Source organism: Ovis canadensis, chromosome 23 (genome assembly GCF_042477335.2).
Source record: "Ovis canadensis isolate MfBH-ARS-UI-01 breed Bighorn chromosome 23, ARS-UI_OviCan_v2, whole genome shotgun sequence".
Classification (NCBI taxonomy): domain Eukaryota; kingdom Metazoa; phylum Chordata; class Mammalia; order Artiodactyla; family Bovidae; genus Ovis; species Ovis canadensis.
This window is the reverse complement of record NC_091267.1, coordinates 66,211,330-66,236,471: the sequence shown is the minus strand read 5'-3', so window position 1 is coordinate 66,236,471 and position 25,142 is coordinate 66,211,330. Positions and strand designations below refer to the sequence as shown.

The window sequence follows — 25,142 nt, the reverse complement described above, 5'->3', positions numbered from 1 at the left end:
AATTGATTAGTACAAGTAGGTTCTCTTTCTTGAAACAAACAGAATTACAGCTGTTACAGTTTAAGGAAATATAGCACCATGTACTATTTTTAGAATCATATAGTATAAGAATGTAAACACATGGCACACAGAAAGTACTGAAATTTTAGAATCATTCATTTGAAAATTCAGAACAGGGCTTACATTACTAATCTAAATTACTTATTTGAGGAAACTGGTCAAGGAGTCTAAATGACTAGCGTAATGTCTGAATAAGAGTGGGATTCTTTCTAAAGTCTTAGTATGGAGAATTTTCTCCTTTGCCAGTATGCCTTTGCCTGTGTGTTGCTAACTGCAGAAGGAAAAGAGGAAACACAATTAGAATACTTGTACATCATGGTCCTACTTATAATTCAAGTAGGCAGTATGGTCATGGATAATTTACCACACTGTCTTTATTGAATTCATCATTTTACAATCTTGCCCAAATCTGGGTCCTTTAAATTAATTTCAAGATTTAATTTCAATTTTACTTTCTGGCATTCCATTTTCTCTTGCAACTATTACTTTACTTAATCAAGGATAAAAAGCTTGTTTATTAAAGACTATACAAAGCCTAACATAAGATCAGGTGAAATGAGGCTATGAAATGAGTTAAGAAAATCCTTCATTTTAGATATACAAAATTTTAATTTCTTCACAATTTTTTATTTGCTCATAAGCCTTGAATATATGGTTTGCAAGTGGTAAATGCAATAACCATGCTAATTACTGCAATCCAAAATAAATAAATAGCCCATCATTGCAAGCATAGCAATGACTTTAATTTAAACATGCTGTGTATTCCCCACCAGCCTTAGATACCACCTAGCTTTGGACAGATATACATTCTAGGCCTCTAATCAATCTCTTCTGAGTTTGAACTTCCATAGCATAATATCATGTGAAACCCCAGCTGACATGACATCCAATGATAGACTTCTTAGATCGGCATGGAACCTGGGTCTCTGGATCATTTGCAGAATTTGTTCCATGGAACCCAGCTCCTTAAGGCATTACTGCTCACACTTTTGGGGTGGGGGAGGAATACTCAAAACAAGTATTTTCTGCTGAGATAGGCTGGGACCTGAGTCCCTTGGCTGCAATGCTTGCACCTGGCTAAAAGTCTCCGCAAGAAACAAAGGATGATTGGCCTCTTATCAATTTCTGTTGATTGGGAAAGGCAAGAGTTCTGGTTGGCATTGATATCACCTTCATACACTACCCCATCAGTCTTCAAATCCCGAGAATCGTTATTACTAACAACTGCATCCTTTTCAGGTTAACAAGTGGTTATTAATAATCTCTTAAAAATTTTACATGGAAATAATTTTAGCCTACAGAATACATTAAGAATGAGAACAGTACATACAATACCCTTGTTCCCTTTATCCAGATCTACCTATTGTTAACACTTTGTTCTATAAACTATCATTTTCTCTCTCAACTATCTATCTATCTATCTGTCCAGATTAGGCCACACTTATCAGGGCTCTTTACCCCTAAACTCTTTAGTGCATATTTCTTAAGAATTAATGTGTACACGAATAATATAGCTGTCAACTTCAGCATTTTGTATTAAAACAATATTTAACTAATCATCATTTGTATTCAAACAGTGTCAACTGACTTGGTAGTTTATTTATGTCATTTATGCAGCATTTATGCTGTCATTTACGCAGCATTTTCATCTCTAGCCGAGGATCCAGCTTATGGTCAAGTTTGAACTTCACTACTCTATCTCTTTAGTCTGTTTTATATTGAAACTGTTCCAAAACCTTTCTTTACCATTTAGGCCATTTATTTTTTGAAGAATATAGTCCTATTTTAACTAATAGAATGTTCTCCATTTTAGGTTTGTCTTTGTTTCTTCCTATTGAGTCTAGGTTATATATCCCAGGCTGAAATATGTTGTCCTTCTCAGGGCATCGTATCCAGAGGCCTGAGATCTTTCAACCCTCACTTATGTTAATCTTGTGAACTAGGTCAAGGTGCTGTCCGATTTCTCCACTATAGGGTTAAGTGGTCCTCCTGTATCTGGTGCCCTGCTTCACTGCTTGCAACTCATAAACAATCTGTGTGGAGATGCTACACTGGAACTGTGCTCTTTAACAAAGTCTCTAGGTTCTTAGGCTGAAGAACAAACACATGAATGTGTATACACAGATACAGACAAAACCTCTCAGGAGCATATGTATAGTCACATGTACAGATGCATATGCTATCTTTCATGACTCTATAGAGATGCCACCCATTCTAATCCATCTCTGTAGGGGTTATTCTTGCCTTCCCCTTTCTTCTTCTATGTGTTCTTTCTTTCTTCTGAAGGGAGAACTGTGCCTCCCAAACAGTTGTATTTTGACACACATTTTATGAAAGTGTCCTCATCTCAGTATTCTTCCATAAAGGAGTAATTTTCCTATGGAAATCCTTGATTTCACAAACAGAACTTTAGTAGACAAATGTTAAACAGTGGTGAGTCTTGCCAGTGTCAAAGTTTATAGTGATGCAGTTAGAACTCTATTATAATAAAGCAGACATTCTGTTCCATGGGGAGAGAAAGCAAACTCAAATGTGCCTCCTGATACTCTTCAACTGGAGGGGCTTCCCACGTGGCTCAGTGGTAAAGAATCTGCCTGTCAATGCAAGAGATCCAGGAGTCACGGGTTCAATCCCTGGGTCAGGAAGACCCTCTGCAGGAGGAAATGGCAACCCACTCCAGCATTCTTGCCTGAATAATCCCACAGACAGACAAACCTGGCAGGCTACAGTCCTGACCCTACAGAGGGTCACAAAGAGTTGGACACGACTAACAGAATGAGCACACACGGACACACGCTTCAGCTGAATTTTCAAAGTACAATATTTTAACAACAGTAAGTAGTAAAAACATTAATAACTTGCATGTTTCTTTGATTACTGTTATATTCACAAAGACAATGCGAACACTTCAAGAAGGAGTATTTCTGATTTGGGATCTACTATCTTTCTAAGGAAGGCAGACAGAGAAAGGCACGGAAGCAATGAGACTGAATGACCTGCTAAAGATACATGTTGAAAGTAAGGTAACCAGGATTGTGAAAGTTCCCACAGAGCATATTCCTGCAGCCCACTGATGTGTAAAGTATTAACTGAATGGGACTTAATGTATTATTTGCTGCTTTCTCACAGCTAAAGTGGAAAGGGCATTGCCTACTAAAGTGGAAGTGAAAGTCACTCAGCCATGTCCGACTCTTTGTGACCCCATCAACTATACAGTCCATGGAATTCTCCAGGCCAGAATACTGGAGTGGGTAGCCTTCCCCTTCTCTACGGGATCTTCTCAACCCAGGGATTGAACCCAGGTCTCCTGCATTGCAGGCAGATTCTTTACTAGCTGAGCCACACGCTTATTCTGAGAGCAAAGATTCAGATTTTAAAACAGCCAAACTCCAAAGCCATCACTCCTGCTGAGAGATGTAACACATTTAAGGAAGGTTTTCAGGAGGTGTCTAGAAGAAAGGAAGCGGAGGCAGTGTTTGGGGACTTTTTGCCTGTCTGTTTCACTGGAGCACAGTGGGGTGATGGGCAACAATTCAAACTGTCTTCAAGATTTGAGGAAAGAGGCAGAAGATGAACTGGCACTTCACCTGCACCACCACATGTAGTCAGTGGCAACCTTGCCAAGAGATTAGGGGTGTATGGAGCACCAGTGTCACTCTCAGAGTTTCCTGAGGCTCCTAGTGTGGCTTGGGAGAGAATCTAGAAATGACCCCTGCAGCCAGAGCAAGCCCCCCAAGAATCCAGAGGGACTAGCTGAGGGGGCTACATGGGGCATGTGGGGTGTGGGATGGGAGGATGTGTTGTGACTCTGAGACAGGGGAATCAGCACTTCCATCAGGCGCTGTGGCAGAGGAGTCTACAGGGACTCAAGGCAGAGTCAAGACAGCAGCCCCACGAGAACAAACATTAGTCATCCTTCTCCCCTGATGATTCCAGCCAAGGCTGCTGAGTGTCCTGGCTGTCGAGAGAATGGTCCAAACCCACGCTTAATTTCCCAAATAATAAGAGCAGCTGTCTTCTTCATGGGGATAAGCACAAGGCTGGGTATACAGAAAGTATTCAACAAATGTGAGTTGAATGAATGACTTTATATAAATGCTATGGTAAGTCACGAGCCTAAAAATATAGTAGAGTCTAACACATTTGATTTCGTTGATGCAGAATTATTACTCTGAGTGATGAGAAAACTGCATTTTCCTACACACCCGATGAGAACTTAAGTTGGTATGTTTGTCCATGTTTGTTGTATGCATAGGAGTCTGTGTGCACTCTGCCGATGGCTTAATTTGTCTGTGTGTATCTATGGCTTGGGCTTCCCTGGTGGCTCAGAGGTTAAAGCATCTGCCTCCAATGTGGGAGACCCGGGTTCGATCCCTGGGTTGGGAAGATCCCCTGGAGAAGGAAATGGTAACCCACTACAGTATTCTTGCCTGGAGAATCCCATGGACAGAGAAGCCTGGTAGGCTACAGTCCACGGGGTCGCAAAGAGTCGGACACGACTGAGCGACTTCTCTTAGTTACCAACAGGGGATCATTAGGCAGTAAGTAAGTGTCATAATTTGGATTCAGGACACACCGGTAGTGTCCATACCAATGCTCTGTCACCAACTGGATTATTCTCCTTTCCTAATGATCATTAGACACCATCGAGGAAAAAGGTGTGCTTTGGAAGCCAGAAGAATCTGAGGCAGAGATAACAGCCACCAGAAGAAAAAAGGAGCATTCAGAACATTTAGATTAAGCATTCACACACAACACTATTTGTTTCACAGCTAACATTCAACTAATTGGTATAAAGTTTTCAACTGCCTTTCTCTCAAAAAGTGTGGCATTTTAGAACAAACTTACTTCATACCTTAACTTTTTGTTTTAAAATATATTTTATTTTGTGATTTGATTGAATTGGTAGATTTTCTGTAACATTCTCATATATTAAGATAAATACCATAATCCTATGTTGTCCTAAGTAAATATAAACATCACAACATCGAAGAATTATCAAATATATGTTTATCATGCATAACAATATACATGCAATTAATGTAATCTAATCTAATATGTTGTTTAGTCACTAAAAATATTTTTTCAGTATTTTTGATCTGAAGTTGGTTATATCCAGGCATGCAGATACTACAGATATGCATATCTATACATATATTATATATTTAATATTTTATATATATATATATATGACTGTATGCTGCATGCGTGCTAATTGCTTCAGTCATGTCTGACTCTGTGCAACCCTATGGACTGAATTAGGCTCCTTGGTCCAGGCAAGAAATTTCCTGGGGTGGGTTGCCATTTCCTCCTCCAGGGTATCTTCCTGACCCAGGGATCAAATCCATGTCTCTTAAGTCTCTTGCATTGGCAGGCAGGTTCTTTACCACTAGCACCACCTGGGAAGCCCCGTAAGACTGCATATCTATACCTATATGTAAAAAGGTAGTTGGCTAGACTGGCACTGATTAATGAGTTACTTTCTTACATTAGATTCCACTAGGTTAGATTAGATTGAGCTTCCCTGGTGGCTTTGCAGCAAAAACCCCACCTGCCAATGCAGGAGACATGGATTTGATCCCTGGCTCAGGAAGATCCCCTGGAGAAGGGAATAGCTACCCACTCCAGCATCCTTGCCTGGAGAATTGCATGGACAGAGGAGCCTGGTGGGCTACAGTTGCAAAGAGTTGGACATGACCGGGCAACTAAGCATACAAGCATCTGCAGATTTTGGTATCCACGAGAAGCCTTGAAACCAATGCCTCGCAGATACTGAGAAACAACTGTACAGACCTAGAGGCATTCCTTGGAGATGTTGTGTGTCAGGTTCCAGGCCACACTAATAAAGCAATTATAATAACGGAAGCCACCCCAAGGCATAACATGAAAGGTTATGTTTATACTATATTCTATTAGAGAGTATATTTTTTATTATAAATATATAAATATATATTCTATTACGTAGCATGCATTTTGTCTAACAATGTACATATCTTAATTTAAAACACTTCATTGCTTAAAAAAAAAAAAAAGGCTAACCACCATCTGAGACTTCAGTGGATTATCATTCTTTTGCAGGTATAGGGTCCTGCTGTGATCTTGGTGCCTCATCAGGGTGGTGGTTACTGAAAGCTGGGGCAGCTGGGGCACTTTCTTAAAATTAGAGAATAATGCAGTTTGCCAGATCAATTGGGTTTTCCTTTTACTTGAACATTTAGAGGCCATCCTAAGGTTATTAAATGGCCTAATTTCAATATTGTTATATGTAAAGGAATAAGGAGGCCCAAGAAGAGTGGGAGATAGGGAATGACCTATGAGTGGAGCCATCAGAACAAACAACATGTGTCAGTTATGTTCAGCTTCTTTATATGGGTGCTATTAGTTTGTGGCATCTGTTGGATCATAGGAAAAAGCAAAAGAATTCCAGAAAAATATCTACTTCTGCTTTACTGACTATGCCAAAGCCTTTGACTGTGCGGATCACAATAAACTGTGGAAAATTCTGAAGGAGATGGGAATATCAGACCACCTGACCTACCTCTTGAGAAACCTATATGCAGGTCAAGAAGCAACAGTTAGAACTGGACATGGAACAACAGACTGGTTCCAAATCGGGAAAGGTGTACATCAAGACTGTATACTGTCACCCTGATTATTTAACTTATATGTAGAGTACATCATGAGAAATGCTGGACTGGATGAAGCAAAAGCTGGAATCAAGACTGCTGGGAGAAATATCAATAACCTCAGATGATACTCAGATGATACCACCTTTATGGCAGAAGTGAAAAAGAAATAATGAGCCTCTTGATGAAAGTGAAAGAGGAAAGTGAAAAAAGTTGGCTTAAAGCTCAACATTCAGAAAACAAAGATCATGGCATCTTGTCCCATCACTTCATGGCAAATAGATGGGGAAACAGTAGAAACAGTGGCAGACTTTATTTTGGGGGGCTCCAAAATCACTGCAGATGGTAACTGCAGCCATGAAATTAAAAGATGCTTGCTTCTTGGAAGAAAAGTTATGACCAATCTAGACAGCATATTCAAAAGCAGAGACATTACTTTGCTGACAAAGGTTCATCTAGCCAAGGCTGTAGTTTTTCCAGCAGTCATGCATGAATGTGAGAGTTGGACCATAGAGAAAGCTGAGGCCAAAGAATTGATGCTTTTGAACTGTGGTGTTGGAGAAAACTCTTGAGAGTCCCTTGGATTGCAAGGAGATCCAACCAGTCCATCCAAAAGGAAATCAGTCCTGAATACTCAATGGAAGGACTGATGCTGAAACTGAAATTCCAGTACTTTGCCAACCTGATGCGAAGAACTGACTTGTTGGAAAAGACCCTGATGCTGGGAAAGATTGAGGGCAGTAGGAGAATGGGACGACAGAGGATGAGATGGTTGGATGGCATTGCCAACTTAATGGACATGAGTTTGAGCAAGCTCTGGGAGTTGGTGTTCAATCTGTCCCAGCCTCAGGGTCTTTTCCAATGAGTCAGTTCTTCACATCAGGTGGCCAAAGTATTGGAGCTTCAGCTTCAGCATGAGTCCTGCCAATGAATATTCAGGACTGATTTCCTTTAGGATTCTTCTTGCTTGGTGCCATGCAATAAACACTGTACTTTCATTTTTACAATCCAATGTTAATAGATTGGCTTAAATGTGCAGGGAAGAGCAGATATGTTTGGTTCAAAACAGCTAAAAGATATTACATGCTTACTTTTCTTCACAGCAGTGTTATAAATTCAAATTCCTGAACTTCCTATTCCCTTTTGAATTACAACTTTAAGAGAGGCCTGTGTGTTCGTTTTGTGTGTGTGCTCACACACACATAAGCACATAAGTATATTTTCATATATTTATGTCTTTATTCAGATTTATGTCTATAAACTATACTTGAATATAACTTATACACTTTTACATGTGACTCATTATATGCATATTAGACAGAGACAGAAAGAGAAAAAGGGAGACTTAAAGATGTTCAATAGTAGAAATTAGATGTGGAATCAATACAGTTATCAGCTTCAGCTTTCCATTTCATTACATTTTGGTATGTCAGTCAAGAACCTTAACGTGTATAACCACTCATCACTTCCAAGATGTCTTTCATAATCACCACTGATCCTCTCAGTTGGACAATAATTTTGTTGCAAATTGCATCTAATTTCTCTCCATTTCTATTCCAGTTACCTTTTTCTTCAAAGAATGGAAAGATTTCTGAACAGACGCACGATCTATGCAAGAACTCATCAATCAATATCAACCTAACCAACTACCTTTTTAAACTTCAATATTGCATTACAGTAGAAATTCATTAGAATACCTGTACCTAAGAAAAAATTAAATACTGACATTAGAATAAATGAGATATATTACATGTCACTATTTGCAGAGAACAATAATTTCTGACTATATATATAAATTTATAGTGTAACAGGGTACTTTATAATGAGAACTTATTGCGTACTAACCCAAAAATGGCATATAAAAGTTGGCTGAATTTTTAATAAAGCATGATTTATCACATATATCAATGACAGGATGTGTGTCTGTATTCTATATATGATTAGGTGATGGACTTGGGGGGAATATTAGAGTTTAATGAGCTACAACTAATTAATTGAGATGAGAGTCAGAAGGTATGATTTCTTGTCGCTACTCTACTTATGATAGAGATCAGTCATTGGCATCAAGAATCAAGGTGCCCATGGACTGCCTGAAATTGTCTGCAAGTTTGCAGTAATGTAATATATACATTTTTTGAAGTGTAGGGTGCAAAGTTTCCATTATTTAGGTCTATGATTCCTTACGTGGTAGCCCCTAAGGATTAGATAACACCTCTGGTTTCTTTTGGTTTTGAAAATCAGTCAGTCATTCTTTAACATCAAATCATTTGTCTTAATTGTTAATTACTTTATGATGGGAAATATGGCAATAATTTCACTTTTATAGTTATCAGCTTCAGCTTTCCATTTCATTACAAATTTTTAATAAATGCTATCATTTCAAAAACATAAACATTTATGAAATAGATGTTTCTATTTCATTTTGCAAATCATGGGTAAGTCAAAGGCATATGAATTCATTTGCTTTAATTTACCAGATATTTTAGATTTTCCAAATGTCAGAGCTTCTGATGATCGAGTCAAATAGCAAATAAAAATGAATACCCTATTTTCTTTTCTTTCTCTTGCTCTGTATCTATTCTAATGTCTATTTGTCTACCTTCCTGACTTCTCTGTACTGTAATTTGATGTTTGTATTAAGCACACTGAAGTCCAAATTATGATTTATCAGATATATGCTTCTAAAAATGGGAGTTTAAATAACCTCTTCCAAATAAGAATGGAATATAAGGTTTTCACAGAAAAAGCTTTAGAAGGATCAGGGCAAGTCTCTATCATCATAACACTGAATGAAGCTGATATCTTTTCACCATTATACTGATGTTTCCCAGCTGGTAGTCCCAAATGAAGACAAATGTTAGTGTCAGAGAATATGTAGTTGAACATTTGAATATTTAAAGTCTCTTCAAAATGACTGTGTAATACAATGTTCCTAAATCATTAATTTAGCAGCCACTAAATTCTTTTTTTTTTAAGAACCAAAGTAATAAGTGCATTCAAAAAAAAATCACGTGTTATCTTTCAAATAATGATCTATAATTTCCATACCCTCAATTCAGGCCAGAATTCTGAGGGTGACTCTACCTTCCAATGCATGTACTAATATAAAAATGATTCTTGAGTCTATTTTAAAAATGGATAGCAAGAAATCTAAATAATTATCTGTAGTGATCCAAATGGACTTAGGCCACAAAGCTCTCTTATTTAAGCAGCAGCTTCCACTGCCAATGATATCCTCACTGAATGTGTTTCAAATGCAAACCATTTCTGAAACTATTTGCATTTATTGATAATAAAGTGCATGCTTTGATTGCCTCTTTAATTTTTTGTTCTCCTGTAGTTAACAGCTTTAATGATATTTCTGTGAAATCTGTTTCTATTCTGTATGGGGAATGCAACATCAAAAAGCCTGCAGGCAATGTAATTATTAACATAATAAAATCCCTTCTTGACTGAAAAACGCAGTTAGGAGATATGACAGTAGTCTGCCAAGGAAGAAGCGCAGACTATCGGGGTAGGTCTCTATTACCAAAATCTCAGGCATCTGACAAGATTTGGTTGGAGGAAGCAGTTATTACCTGATCATTTTATTTTTGGTTTGAATAGGTGCTATTAGCTAACTCAGAATATACTCCACTGTGTCCTTGTATGTGTGTGTGTGTGTGTGTGTGTGTGTGTGCACATGTATGCACTTGTGTGTCTGTAGACATATATTGATGTAGGTATATACAAACACATAAAATATGTGTGATTTATATGACTTGCATATTACCTATATATACAAATGTGTGTGGGCATATGGAAGACCTGGCAAGCTGCAGCCCATGGGGTCACAAAGAGCTGGGCACAACTGGGCCGCTGAACAACAACAACTGATACACACACATGCTGATATACTGTTGTTGTTTAGTCACTAAGTTGTGTCCAACTCTTTTGTGACTCCATGGACTATAGCCTGCTAGGTTCCGCTGGCCATGGGATTTCCGAGGCAAGAATATTGGAGTGAGTTGCCACTTCCTTCTCCAGGGGATATTCCCAACCCAGGAATCGAACTTGTATCTCCTGTACTGGCAGGCAGATTCTTTACTGCTGAGCCACCAGGGAAGTCCCGTTGTTATATTAAATAATTGATATTTTTGACAATGTAGTAGAAAACACTTTAATGATTCTTTTTGAAGAAAATATCTTAAAAGTAGTCTTTTTGTGGTAAAACTACTAGAACTAGGAGTAGTGGTTATAATAAAAGTGATTGCAGGGACTGAACTCAATGTCAGATCTTTTCAGTAGAGTAACAGATTTTTCACTAACACAACCAAAGGGTAATAACCTTGGTGAAGCACATAACTTACGATGAATTTCATTTTGGAACACATTAGCTGCCCTTGAGGCTCAGCTGGTAAAGAATCCACCTGCAATGCAGGAAACCTGGGTTTGATCCCTGGGTTGGGAAGATCCCCTCGAGAAAGGAAACACTATCCATGCCAGTATTATGGCCTGGAGAATTTCATGAACTCTTTCCAAGGGGTTGCAAAGAGTCGGACATGACTGAGTGACTTTCACTTATTTACTTACTAGCAATGTAGTGCCTAGAAATGTAAAATGTAGTGGGTAATGTAGATGCCTGACTGCATGACTGAGGTTTCAAATCATTGCAACTGGAGATTTTTAAGTAAAGTCAAAGGCAAATGATTTATCATACAGAAAAACTGCTGAAAATAAACACTGAAGTTAAAAACCTAAGGTTTCAAGCAAATTGCTTAACTTTCATATTATTAAATGCTTAATATCATGTAAACTCAAGTATAGTGACTCAATATTTTTTGCCCTAGAATAGCTTGGGTTTGGTCTCTTTCCATTGTGAATGAAATCTCTAGATAAAAGTAACAGTTCATTTTGAAGTCTAATCATACACTTTGTGTGTTTATCACACAATGCTTTCTCTGCTGCTGCTGCTGCTAAGTCGCTTCAGTAGTGTCCGACTCTGTGTGACCCCAGAGACGGCAGCCCACCAGGCTCCCCCATCCCTGGGATTCTCCAGGCAAGAACACTGGAGTGGGTTGCCATTTCCTTCTCCAATGCATGAAAGTGAAAAGTGAAAGTGAAGTCGCTCAGTTGTGTCTGACTCTTCGCTACCCCATGGACTGCAGCCTACCAGGCTCCTCCGTCCATGGGATTTTCCAGGCAAGAGCACTGGAGTGGGGTGCCATTGCCTTCTCTGATGTTTTCTCTAGTACTGTGAAATATTATGCAGAAATTTTTAGGGAACTTATTAGGACAAAGAAAATATGCATAAACACAGACAATAAAATAAACACAAACACACTTCTTCACAGATGATAAAGTATATAAGAATGCTAGAAATAGGTCTATCAATGAAGTATAGTAATTGAGGACAGTTACAGGAAATTTGGTCAAGACTATTTCTTGATCAACAATTGAAAATTGCACTGATGGGGAAAGGAAGGACAGGAAGTTCAGATGTGAAGGAGGACTCGAGTAAGTCAGGGGGCATGGGTGTGAATGAGTTTAATGAGTCATGGCCTTGATATTTATCTTTCTGGAACAGAATATACAAGTCAGTCAAAGGAGAGAAAAACACAATATAGTTTGGGGATGGTGTTAGATAAAGAATCCTTTAAGTAAAAATAATGAGAAAAATTGCAAAGTGAACTAATTAATGATGGCACAATTAAGCAGGAAACATCCTACCAGCATGAAATTATCAATGACTAAATTGCCTTTCTACTTTATTAGCATTACCAACAGATCAGATAATATTCTACTGATTTTAGGAGAATGTGGTATGTCCCAAGTTAATTTGAAGAAAGTAGAAAAAATAACATGTACTTTTTGCAAGATATTAGTCTCTAGAACTTCAGTTTGGGAACAAGATTTTTTAAAAGTGGTCCAGTTAAGTTCAGTTGCTCAGTCATGTCAGACTCTTTGTAACACCATGAATTGCAGCACACCAGGCCTCCCTGTCCATCACCAACTCCCGGAGTTCACTCAAACTCACATCCATCAAGTCGGTGATGCCATCCAGCCATCTCATCCTCTGTCGTCCCCTTCTCCTCCTGCCCCCAATCCCTCCCAGCATCAGAGTCTTTTCCAATGAGTCAACTCTTCGCATGAGGTGGCCAAATTATTGGACTTTCAGCTTTAGCATCAGTCCTTCCAATGAACACCCAGGACTGATATCCTTTAGAATGGACTGGTTGGACCTCCTTGCAGTCCAAGGGACTCTCAAGAGTCTTCTCCAACACCACAGTTCAAAAGCATCAATTCTTCACAATCCAACTTTCACATCCATACATGACCACAGGAAAAACCATAGCCTTGACTAGACAGACCTCTGTTGGCAAAGTAATGTCTCTGCCTTTCAATATGCTATCCAGGTTGGTCATAACTTTCTTTCCAAGGAGTAAGCGTCTTTTAATTTCATGGCTGCAGTCACCATCTGCAGTGATTTTGGAGCCCAAAAAACTAAAGTCTTAAAGTTTCCACTGTTTTCCCATCTATTTCCCATGAAGTGATGGGACCAGATGCCATCATCTTAGTTTTCTGAATGTTGAGCTTTAAGCCAACTTTTTCACTCTCCTCTTTCACAAAGTGTCCCAACCTCCTCATAAATACTCCATACAGTTACTATTATTGTTATTATACAGATCATACATTTATGTTTAATTTTTGTAGAAGAGTCCCAAGCAGAAATCCCTAGGAGAAGATGTTTCATACTTATTTGAGACTTACATATACTCCAGGACATATTTCTGCACATAAAAATGGCAGTTCTCTATAAACAGATATGCATCAGAGAATCAGGCATCTTTGACTCATGTGCCACCCCGAGTGTTTTACATGGTGATAACGTAACTCAATCCCAGAAACCTTTCTCACAGTTGGCTTGTATTATGGTCAGGATGGAAAAAAATCAATCAATATTTGATGTCTGTAGTTTTAACAGAGCCAATAAATGACATGTATGGATGCTTTTATAAAAGAGTCCTGCTGCCATTTATTAGAGGAGAAAGAATCAACAGTCTTTTTCCTGGCAACCAAGTGGGTAGGTTTTCCTGTTCTTGTTGTTTAGTTGCTAAGTCATGTCTGACACTTTTGCAACCCCATGGACTGTAGCCCACCAGGCTCCTCTATCCATGGGATTTCCCAGGCAAGAATACTGGAGTGAGTTGCCGTTTCCTTCTCCACAGGATCTTCCTGACCCAGGAATCGAAACTGTGTCTCCTGCATTGGCAGGAGGATTCTTTACCAATAAGCCACCAGGAAAGCCCAAGTAGGTTTTTCTACATAACTCCAAAACACCCTACCTTAAAAGATACCATCTTTTTAGGGAAGCAATGTATTGTTTATCTATTTCCAGGTTTTAAAAGATGAGGCACTGCCTTGGGTAAACTCTTTATGGAGGAACCATAAGTTAAACAAGAAATTCAGAACTCTCTTCTTTGAACACATAGGTTTGCCAGAAGTCACCAATCTGGGCTGCAGCCCATCTAATAAAACTTTGCCGAGAGAGACTAATAGTAATCAATGTGGCCTCCAAAGTCAGAGACTTTGGGTTCAAATTAGGTACCCCTGCTCAGGCTTATGTGGCCAGGGTCAAGCTATTTAATATTCTTGAGCTTAAATTTTCTTATGTTAAAATGCGATTAATACCAATACCTACGTCATGGCTTTACTGTAGAGACTGATAATAAATCATGAACAGTATCTAGTACCAAGGAAGCATTCAGTAAATGTTATCAATTTTTACAGAGTGTCAGAGAATCAACAGGGAAAACAATGAAAATGTCCTTAAATTTTAGTCTAAGGTGATAGGACCATAAGAGGCTAGGAGAGGGGTCCAGATGAGGTGGGAGAGATGATCAGGGATGAGACCACACTGGGCCTTAAATGCTTTGGGAGGATTTTTATTTTTAAGAATCATAAAGGTACTGATGGATTTAATCATTCTGTACTCTGTCCATGATGCAAACTGTGAATTGAAGGGGGCAAATGTAGGTGCCAGAAAACCAGCTGGGAGAATATTCTATACATAGAAGAAAGAGGTTAATAGCTTGATTTAGAACAATAGTGATGAACAGGAAGAGAAAAGGAAGGATTCAAGGGCTGTATGGAAGGTAAACATCAACAGCATTTGATGTCCTGGAGAAGCACAGTGAGAGAATGACATTAAGAATGACTCCTATATTCGGACTGACATACAAACACTACTATCGATAAAATAGATCACTAATAAGGACCTACTGTGTAGCGCAGGGAATGCTATTCAATACTCTGTAATGACCTATATGTAAACAGAATCTGAAGAACAGTGGATAGATGTATAGGTGTAACTGATTAACTTTGCTGCACAGCAGAAACTAACACAAAATTGTAACTAACTATACCTCAATAAAATTTAAAAAAAAACATGAAAGAATGACTCCTATATTTCTGACTTGCACTGCTGGATGTTTTTCATCTTGCTTACTGAGATAGAGAACACTGGACTGAAGCAAGACTGGGCAGGTGTGTGAGTGTGGTGAGTGGGCTGGTGAATATCACAGCATTGCCACCTACACTGGGGTTCAAGTTCTCCACTATACACAGGGCACGCTGGGTAGGTAACACCAGATGGACAGCCATAATCTATTATTTTTCTTCATCTCTACTTCCCTCTTAACTTCCTGGTCTCTGAGCTAGATAATTTCACACACTAGTTCTTACGAGTGGCCTCACCACAGTCATGTTTTTCTTTTTCATTTATTTCCCCTGCATTTTTTTCTTTCTTTTCCCATATATAGTCAGTCGCTTTTCAGGAACATTAGCTAGTCTCCAGATTTTGTGATCATCTGTTTGTTCTATTCCTACCTAACTTAGCTCCTCTAAACCCACACTTTGCTCTTTTTTGAGGCACTCAAAATAATTACCCCAATTAACAGACTAGACAGTACTAAAGCACTTCTTTTCTGAGCAATTTACATGGGTGTTGAGGAATTCTGCTTCTGGTACTTGATGAAAAGAGCTCCCGATAAAATATCTTTCCAAATAGCCACAACAATAAAAATTCCTGTAACAATGAACCTGGGTACACATATGACCTTGACAATACTGAAATTAATATTCACTTTGTGACTGCACTGACATTTATCACTGAGAAGCACCTTTAACGCCCTTACACATACATGCGTGAGAGGGAAGATTGATCATAGCACAGGGCAGGAAACCTGGTTGTCCTGTATCTCTAAGAAGCATCTCAAAGGCTCCCCGTCTGCTGACTGAACCACCCTGAGGATTAAGTTTACTTTCAGTATTCAAAAGATAAGAAGTTTATTAACCACATGGAAGATTTGGGCTTGTTCAGAGATAGCAGTAGGAAGACAAATAGTCTTCAGCAGTAAATCATCTCAAAGAAGCTGGACAAGGACTCTGAAACTGAACACAGGGACACAGATGCACTATTGTGGATCTGAAGACTCCTTTTCTTTCCCCAACTCCACTTCCTGGACTTTTATTTTCATCAGTGCCATAAAGTCTTAGGCCAATGTGAAAGAAAGGTCCTTGATTCATTGATTATGATGTTCAGTAAACATGGAGCAAAATAAGGAAAATGATGTAAAATATGAAAGTTATTTAGATAACATTCAGAAATATTTAAGGAGGGTGATTTAACCACTGTATTTCAATAGCTCCAAAATTCATTTCAATATCAGGCTGGCAATCTTCTTGACTTCCTTGTGATTGGATATATGACTTAGGGAATGTATTAGTCATCACTGTCCAGTATAAATATAATGCGAGCCAGGAAGGCTCATATGTAATTTAAAGTTTCCAGTAGTCAAATTCAAATGGTAAAAATGAAATAAGTGAAATTAATTTTAATAGTATATATATTTAGCCTAAAATACATTATTCAAGTAACCTAGAAATATATAATTCAAATCATTTAATCAGTAGGAAATGTGCTAATGTGACAGTTTACATTGCTTATACTAAGTCTTTAATATCCACTGTGAATTTTACAGCACACCTCTGTTCAGGCAAGCTATGTTTCAAGAGCTCAACAGTCACTTATGGCTAGTAGTTACCATACCAAACAGTGCAGAGATAAGCAATGTCACTAGAATAATTTAAGAACTCTGCAAAATTTAATATTTCCAAATAGAGTGGCAAAATTACAGTAAAAACATCAAGTTATCAAAAGGATAGAGATCATATCATACTCCAAGAGATAAAATTAATCAAACTGTTGGCATAATCTAAAATGTGAGTGACATGTTCAAGCTATTATTACATTGTTGTTTGTAGTTTAAAATCACATTAAATGATGATACATAATACCAGAAGTGACATCAAGTCATTTCTGGAGGTCCTATGCATTTGGTTAGACTATACTGGCTTCCCAGATGATGCTGTTAGTAAGAAACCTGCCCTCCAATGCAGGAGATGTAAGAGACACAGGTTCGATTCCCGAGTTGGGAAGATCCCCCAGAGCAGGGCAGGGCAATCCACTCCAGCATTCTTGCCTGGAGAATTGATTTACAGAGGAGCCTGGTAGGCTACAGTCCACAGGGTCACAAAGAGTCGAACATGACCAAAGCGAATTAGCAAGCACACAGGCACAAGTCACTTAGCTCCTCTGAAGACTGGCAGTGATAATAATAAACTTTATTTCACTGCAAGCTAGTAGAAGGCTTTGAATCAAGTCTTCAACAAACTGAAGCTTAACTTCAAGTAAGTGATTTATAATAGGGAGGAGAAATGATTTCCCTGGTATAGAGGTTAGCATAACTCAGACTGGCATAAGCTCAATAATATTGGGGTTTTAAAAATATTATACCGTTATGGCTATGTCATTTTAAGTAATAAAATTTTTAACTCATTAAAAAATTGTTAACATGAACTTAGCCTTCAGGTAAGTGTTTCTCCGTTGCCCTGAAATCATGCTTATCTCTCTGTATGCGTGCACACATACACACACAGACGCACATTAACATTGTAGTAGGAATGTTATGCCACGTTCTAATCGCAGCTCTGACACTATTAGTTTTGTCGCATTTAATTTTGTCACAGTTAATGGGGGAGTTGAGTTGGGCCAAAATTCTTTTTCACAGGATATTTCACAGATACAGGGGATGGTTATGGGCTGAAGCTGAAAGATTTCCAGGTGATGACACACAATTACTGCTTCAGGTCATCACAGCTGTTAATACCGGAGTCAAGATGCTGCCATCCATGTTCAGGAGAAAAAAACCCACAGGGTTTTTATCAACTGAAGGTCAAAAAACGGAAGTCTGAGCATGTGGTCGGTGTCTGTCACAGCTCTTGCTGGCAGCTCCTGCAAACCCAGCTGATTTCTTTCACTTGTCAATTCCCTTTGGGCCACCTAAGCCATTTACAGTCTTTAATATTCAGAAAGTACTCTGCACTATAGACTTCCCTGGTAGCTCACTGGTAAAGAATCGGCCTGCCAAAGCAGGAGACTAGGGTTTGATCCCTGGGTCAGGAAGATCCCATAGAGAAGGCAATGGTAAACCGCTCCAGTGTTCTTGCCTAGGAAATCCCATGGATAGAAGGGCCTGGCAGGCTTCAGTCCATCGGGTTGCAAAGAGTCTGACACTACTTACAAACTAAAAAATGACAAAAACTGTGTCCTACAGGACATGAAGCAAGGTTAGAATTCTAGAGAGAAGAAGGTAGTTCAGTTCAGTTACTCAGTCATGTCTGACACTTTGCGATCCATGGACGGCAGCATGCCAAGCCTCCCTGTCCATCACCAACTCCCAGAGTTTACCCAAACTCATGTCCATTGAGTCGGTGATGCCATCCAACCATTTCATCCTCTGTCGTCCCCTTCTCCTCCTGCCTTCAATTTTTCCCAGCATCAGGGTCTTTTCAAATGAGTCAGCTCTTTGAAAATTAGGTGGCCAAAATATTGGAGTTTCAGTTTCCTTCCAATGAACACCCAGGACTGATCTTCCCTAGGATGGACTGGTTGGATCTTCTTGAAGTCCAAGGGGCTCAAGAGTCTTCTCCAACACCACAGTTCAAAAGCATCAATTCTTCAGCACTCAGCTTTCTTTATAGTCCAACTCTCACATCCATACATGACTACTGGAAAAACCATAGCCTTGACTAGATGGACCTTTGCTGACAAAGTAATATTTCTGCTTTTAAATATGCTATCTAGGTTAGTCATAACTTTGTTTCCAAGGAGTAAGCATCTTTTAATTTCAAGACTGCAATCACCATTTGCAGTGATTTTGGAGTCCCCCACCCCCCACCAAAATAAAGTCTGCCATTGTTTCCACTGTTTCCCCATCTATTTGCCATGAAGTGATGGGACCAGATGCCATGATCTTACTTTTCTGAATGTTGAGCTTTAAGCTAACTTTTTCATTCTATTTCACTTTCATCAAGAGGCTCTTTATCTCTTCACTTTCTGCCAGAAGGGTGGTATCACCTGCATATCTGAGGTTATTGCTATTTCTCCCAGCAATCTTGATTCCAGCTTGTACTTCCTCCAGCCCAGCATTTCTCATGATGTACTCTGCATATAAGTTAAATAAGCAGGGTGACAATATACAGCCTTGACGTACTCCTTTTCCTATTTGGAACCAGTCTGTTGTTCCATGTCCAGTTCTAACTATTGCTTCCTGACCTGCATACAGATTTTTCAAGAGGCAGGTCAGGTGGTCTGGTATTCCCATCTCTTTCAGAATTTTCCACAGTTTATTGTGATCCACACTGTCAAAGGCTTTGGCATAGTCATCAAGCAGAAGTAGATGTTTTTATGAAACTCTCTTGCTTTTTTGATGATCCAGCGGATGTTGGCAATTTGATCTCTGGTTCCTCTGCCTTTTCTAAAACCAGATTGAACATCTGGAAGTTCATGGTTCTTGTATTGTTGAAGCCTGGATTGGAGAATTTTGAGCATTACTTTACAAGCATGTGAGATGAGTGCAACTGTGTGGTAGTTTGAGCATTCTTTGGCACTGCCTTTCTTAGGGATCGGAATGAAAACTGACCTTTTCCAGTTCTGCGGCCACTGCTGAGTTGTCCAAATTTGCTGGCATATTGGGTGCAGCACCTTTACAGCATCATCTTTTAAAATCTGAAATAGCTCAGTTGGAATTCCATCACCTTCACTATCTTTGTTTGCAGTGATGTTTCCTAAGGCCCATTTGACTTCACATTCCAGGATGTTTGGCTCTAGGTGACTGATCACACCATCATGATTATCTGGGTTATGAAGACCTTTTTTTGTACAGTTCTTCTGTGTATTCTTGCCACCTCTTCTTAATATCTTCTGCTTCTGGTAGGTCCATACCATTTCTGTCCTTTATTGAGCCCATCTTTTCATGAAATGTTCCCTTGGTGTCTCTAATAGGAGGATATCAAATATGATTTTAAGGACACTAAGGGTATTTTTAATATTTCTCTCCTTGAGAGATAACTATTTTTTTTAATTTTTAAATATAAATTTATTTATTTTAATTGGAGGCTAATTACTTTGCAATATTGTATTGATTTTGTCATACATCAACATGAATCCGCCACAGGTATACACGTGTTCCCCATCCTGAACCTCCCTCCCACCTCCCTCCCCATACCATCCTTCTGGGTCATCCCAGTGCACCAGCCCCAAGCGTCCTGTATCATGCATTGAACCTGGACTGGTGATTTGTTTCACATATGATATTACACATGTTTCAATGCCATTCTCCCAAATCATCCCACCCTTGTCCTCTCCCACAGAGTCCAAAAGACTGTTCTATACATCTGTGTCTCTTTTGCTGTCTCGCATACAGGGTTATTGTTACCATTTTCTAAATTCCATATATGTGCATTAGTATACTGTATTGGTGTTTTTCTTTCCAGCTTACTTCACTCTGTATAATGGGCTCCAGTTTCATCCACCTTATTAGAACTGATTCAAATGTATTCTTTTTAATGGCTGAGTAATACTCCATTGTGTATATGTAACACAGCTTTCTTATCCATTCATCTGCTGATGGACATCTAGGTTGCTTCCATGTCCTGGCTCTTATAAACAAAATGAAAAATTTAATTAAATATTTTATTTACAATATATGTATATATTTTTGAGGATTTTTGCATCTATATTCATCTGTAATATTGGTCTGTACTTTCCTTTCTGTGTGTATGTGATATCTTTGCTTGGCTTTGGTATCAGGGTGATGCTGGCCTCATAGAATGAGTTTGAATGTGTTCCTTCCTCTGCAATTTTTTGGAATATTTTGAGAAGGCTAGGTGTTAACTCTCTTTTAAAAAAAGAGGAAACAAATGAGCTCATTTACAAAACAGAAGCAGAGCCACTTATGGTTACCAGGGATTAAGGGTGGTGGAGGAGATAAATTGGGAGATTCGGATTGAGATATATACAAAACTACATATAAAATAGATACCTAATAAGGACCTACTAGCACAGGGATATATATTCAATGGCCTATTCAGGGAAAAAATCTATAAAAAAGAGTGGATATATGTATAACTAATTCACTTTGCTGGACACCGGTAAGTAACACAATGTTGTAAATCAACTATACTCCAATAAAATACACACACACACACACACACAGACACATATATATTTCACAGTTTTCTCTGTCCTCACCCAGATTACTTGGAATCTTCCTAACGATCTGTGTGATTTTTAGGGACGTTTATGTACTTGGTTGAATCCCTTCCCACCCAATCCATGTGTACTCAGAAAAGTCCACTGCAGACATAATTGATTAAAGTGAAGTCGTACTGGATTAGGGCATACTCTAAATCCAGTATGACCAGTGTCCTTATAAGAAAGAACGCATGAAGGGCCGTGACCCCAGCGGGGAGAAGAACACGGGAAGCTGGAGGCGGATGTCAGGTGGGGCACCTACAAGCCGAGAAATGCCAAAGAATTGCCAGCAACCCCCCGAAGCCAAGAAGCAATGAGGAAAGATTTTGCTGTAAAGCCTTTCAGTGGGAGCATGGCTCTGCTAACACCTTAAATTCAGATTTCTAGTCTCTGGAACTGTCAGAGAATAAATTTTTGTTTTAAAGCAGGTAACATGTGGTAGTTTGTCACAGCAGTCCCAGGAAATTAACACAGGCAGGATAATCACTATTTTAGGAGAGAAAGTTGAAAAACAGAAGAGGTAAGTGGCCTACTTAAACATATACAGCAACATACAGATACTATCTCAGTCTAGAATGCAAGTCTTTTGAGAAATGGTGTAGGATCCTATCCCTTTTCAAGAAGAGGAAACAGATTTTGGCAAGCAGAGCCATCTTACATAAACAACTTTGGACAAGCACGCTAGGTGCAAACCTGGGGACCAGGGTACTGATCCATCTAATGGCTGGCCTTAAGTTCCCTGTTCCCCAAATTTATTCTTTGTAAAACTCAAAGACTGAAATCAGCTATTTAAAATGGACTTTATGAACTTAACAATGTGTTTCAGATAATCAGGTAAATATTTTGGATTCTTATATGCCCTGAGTAGTAGGGCAAATGAGATTCCCCAAGATAAGAAAAAAGAGTAAAGCAAAGGCATGTTAACAGTCAAAAGGCAAATTCCTTTTGAATTCTATGGTCTCCACTTGGGCCTAAACACCAGGTTTCCACTGATAAAATTCTGATACAGTCTCAGAGCAATAAGGTGATCCCGAACAGACATCCCATTAGAATTCAATCTCCTGTTTAATATTAAATATAAGCAAAGTACATATCAGAAAACAAGCTGGTTCTGGGCTAACATTTATTTTGGCGCTAACTGGCCCCTTTTGGATTGGGTCCTTGGAAAATCTTGGCAGCAGGAAGACTGGGCTGTGGATCTGAAAATTTTGTAAATTTTCCTTTTTCTTTCTTTACATTTGAATTTTTTTTGTTTTCATTTCATTTTATTTATTTTTGGCTGTGCCATGAGGCATGTGGGATCTTAATTCCCTGACTAGGGGCTGAGAAATCTGTATGCAGGTCAGGAAGCAATAGTTAGAACTGGACATGGAACAAGAGACTGGTTCCAAATAGGAAAAGGAGTACATTAAGGCTCTATATTGTCACCGTGCTTATTTAACTCATATGCAGAGTATATCATGAGAAACTCTGGGATGGATGAAGCAGAAGCTGGAATCAAGATTGCTGGGAGAAGTATCAATCATCTCAGATACGCAGATGACACCACCCTTATGGCAGAAACTGAAGAAGAACTAAAGAGCCTCTTGATGAAAGTAAAAGAGAGTGAAAAAGTTGGCTTAAAGCTCAACATTCAGAAAACGAAGATCATGGCATCTGGTCCCATCACTTCATGGCAAATAGATGGGGAAACAGTGTCAGACTTTATTTTGGGGGGTCTCCAAAATCACTGCAGATGGTGACTGCAGCCTTGAAATTAAAAGACACTTACTTCTTGGAAGAAACCTAGACAGCATGGTAAAAAGCAGAGACATTACTTTGCCAACAAAGGTCTATTTAGTCAAGGCTATGGTTTTTCCAGTGGTCATGTATGGATGTGAGAGTTGGACTATAAAGAAAGCAGAGTGCCAAAGAATTGATGTTTTTGAACTGTGGTGTTGGAGAAGACTCTTGCGAGTCCCTTGGATTGCAAGCAGATCCAACCAGTCCATCCTAGGGGAGATCAGTCCTGGGTATTCACTGGAAGGACTGATGCTGAAGCTGAAACTCTAATATTTTGGCCATCTGATGGGAAGAGCTCACTCATTTGAAAAGACCCTGATGCTGGGAAAAACTGAAGGCAGGAGAAGGGGATGCGACAGGATGAGATGGCTGGATGGCATCATTGACTCAATGGGCATGAGTTTGGGTAAACTCTGGGAATTGGTGATGGACAGGGAGGCCTGGCGTGCTGCAGTCCATGGGGTTGCAAAGAGTCGACATGACTGAGCAACTGAACTGAACTGAACTGAGGGATTGAACCCATACCCTCTGCAGTGGAAGCGGGAAGTTTTAACCACTGGAGCTCCAGGGAAGTCCAGTCAATTCTCTTTTCTGGTATCAGCCAATCAAATTTCACTTCACTGGCCCACCAGGAGGCTTTCTAAGTAGGATGTTTCTCTGTGATTGACAAATTTTTGAGTGTCTTCTGCGCATGGCACTGTGCCCATCCTTATAGCACATTCGTTAGGGATATGTAGGGCACAGATGTCTTATAGTTGACAACATGGAGAATTCGCCCCTGTTTTTTCAACCCCTGTTCAGTTTTGTCACTATAAGAAGCTAACTACTGGATGGCCTTGGCCATTGGCTAGCAGTTTCAGAGGACATGGGTTTGAACTTTGGCCCGGGAAGATTCCACATGGCATGGGGCAACTGAGACCATGTGGCACAACCACTGAAGCCTGCATGCCTAAAGTTCAGGCCCCAAAACAAGAGGAGTCACTACAGCGAGAAGCCCAGGTATCTCCACCAGAGGGTAGCCCCCGCTTGTCTCGCCTAGAGAAAGCCGCAGGCAGCAGTGAAGACCCAGCACAGTCTATAATAAAAGCTTAAGAAACTGAAAAGAAAATCTTGATTTGTTCCCCAGGTCCCTTCCCTTCCACATACACTACAAGGCGCCTTACGCAGTTTGACCCTCAAAATGGTCCCACAATTCACCTAGTTTCTGAGGCTTAAGCAAAAAGTACATCTGACTCCTGTTTTTAATCCCATTCCACACTAGCAGCAAGCCTCATCATTTGCAAAGGCATCCTGAATCCTGTACCTAGCTGTTTAGTTGTATCCGACTCTTTGTGACCCCAGGCTGTAGTCTGCCAGGCTGCTTGTCCTTGGGATTCTCCAGACAAGAATACTGGGGTGGGCTGTATGCCCACCTCCAGGGGATCTTCCCAACCCTGGGATCAAACCCAGGTCTCCCACATTGCAGGTGGATTCTTTACCAACTGAGTCACCATGAATACTAAAGCGGGTAGCCTGTCTCTGCTCCAGGGGAACTTCTCGACCTAGGAATTGAAACGGATCTCCTGCATTTCAGGCAGATTCTTTACCAACTAAGCTACTTGTGAAGCCCCCATCCTGAATCCCACCAGCTTTTAACCTTTCCATAGCTCCCCCCATAGGACCTACCAATGTCTCCTGACTGCACCATGTACTAGCCTCCTCTTTAGCCTCTACTTTTACAATTAAAATTAGATCATGTCACCCCCTCGTGCACGGATGCCTCCACATTGAAAATGACTCCACCTTCTTTACTGGGGCTTCACGGTGACTCATATCTGGGGCCCTGCCACGCAGGGACGCCTCTCTTCCATTTCCCCTCTTCACTCTGCTGCCGCACTGTGGTCCTCTTCCTCCTCTCAGGGTCCCTTCCTATTAGCAGTGCTTTTGAACTGTGGTGCTGGAGAAGACTCTTGAGAGTCCCTTGGACTGCAAGGAGATCCAACCAGTCCTTCCTAAAGATCAGTCCTGGGTGTTCACTGGAAGGACTGATGCTGAGG

At 39.7% G+C, this 25,142-nt stretch overlaps 1 protein-coding gene across 1 annotated transcript in view; it reads right to left on the bottom strand.

Annotated features, from left to right (window-relative positions):
* Positions 1–25,142, bottom strand: part of DCC (DCC netrin 1 receptor) — a 1,287,746-nt gene that overhangs the window by 380,584 nt on the left and 882,020 nt on the right. The gene's annotated exons all lie outside the window — the stretch shown is intronic.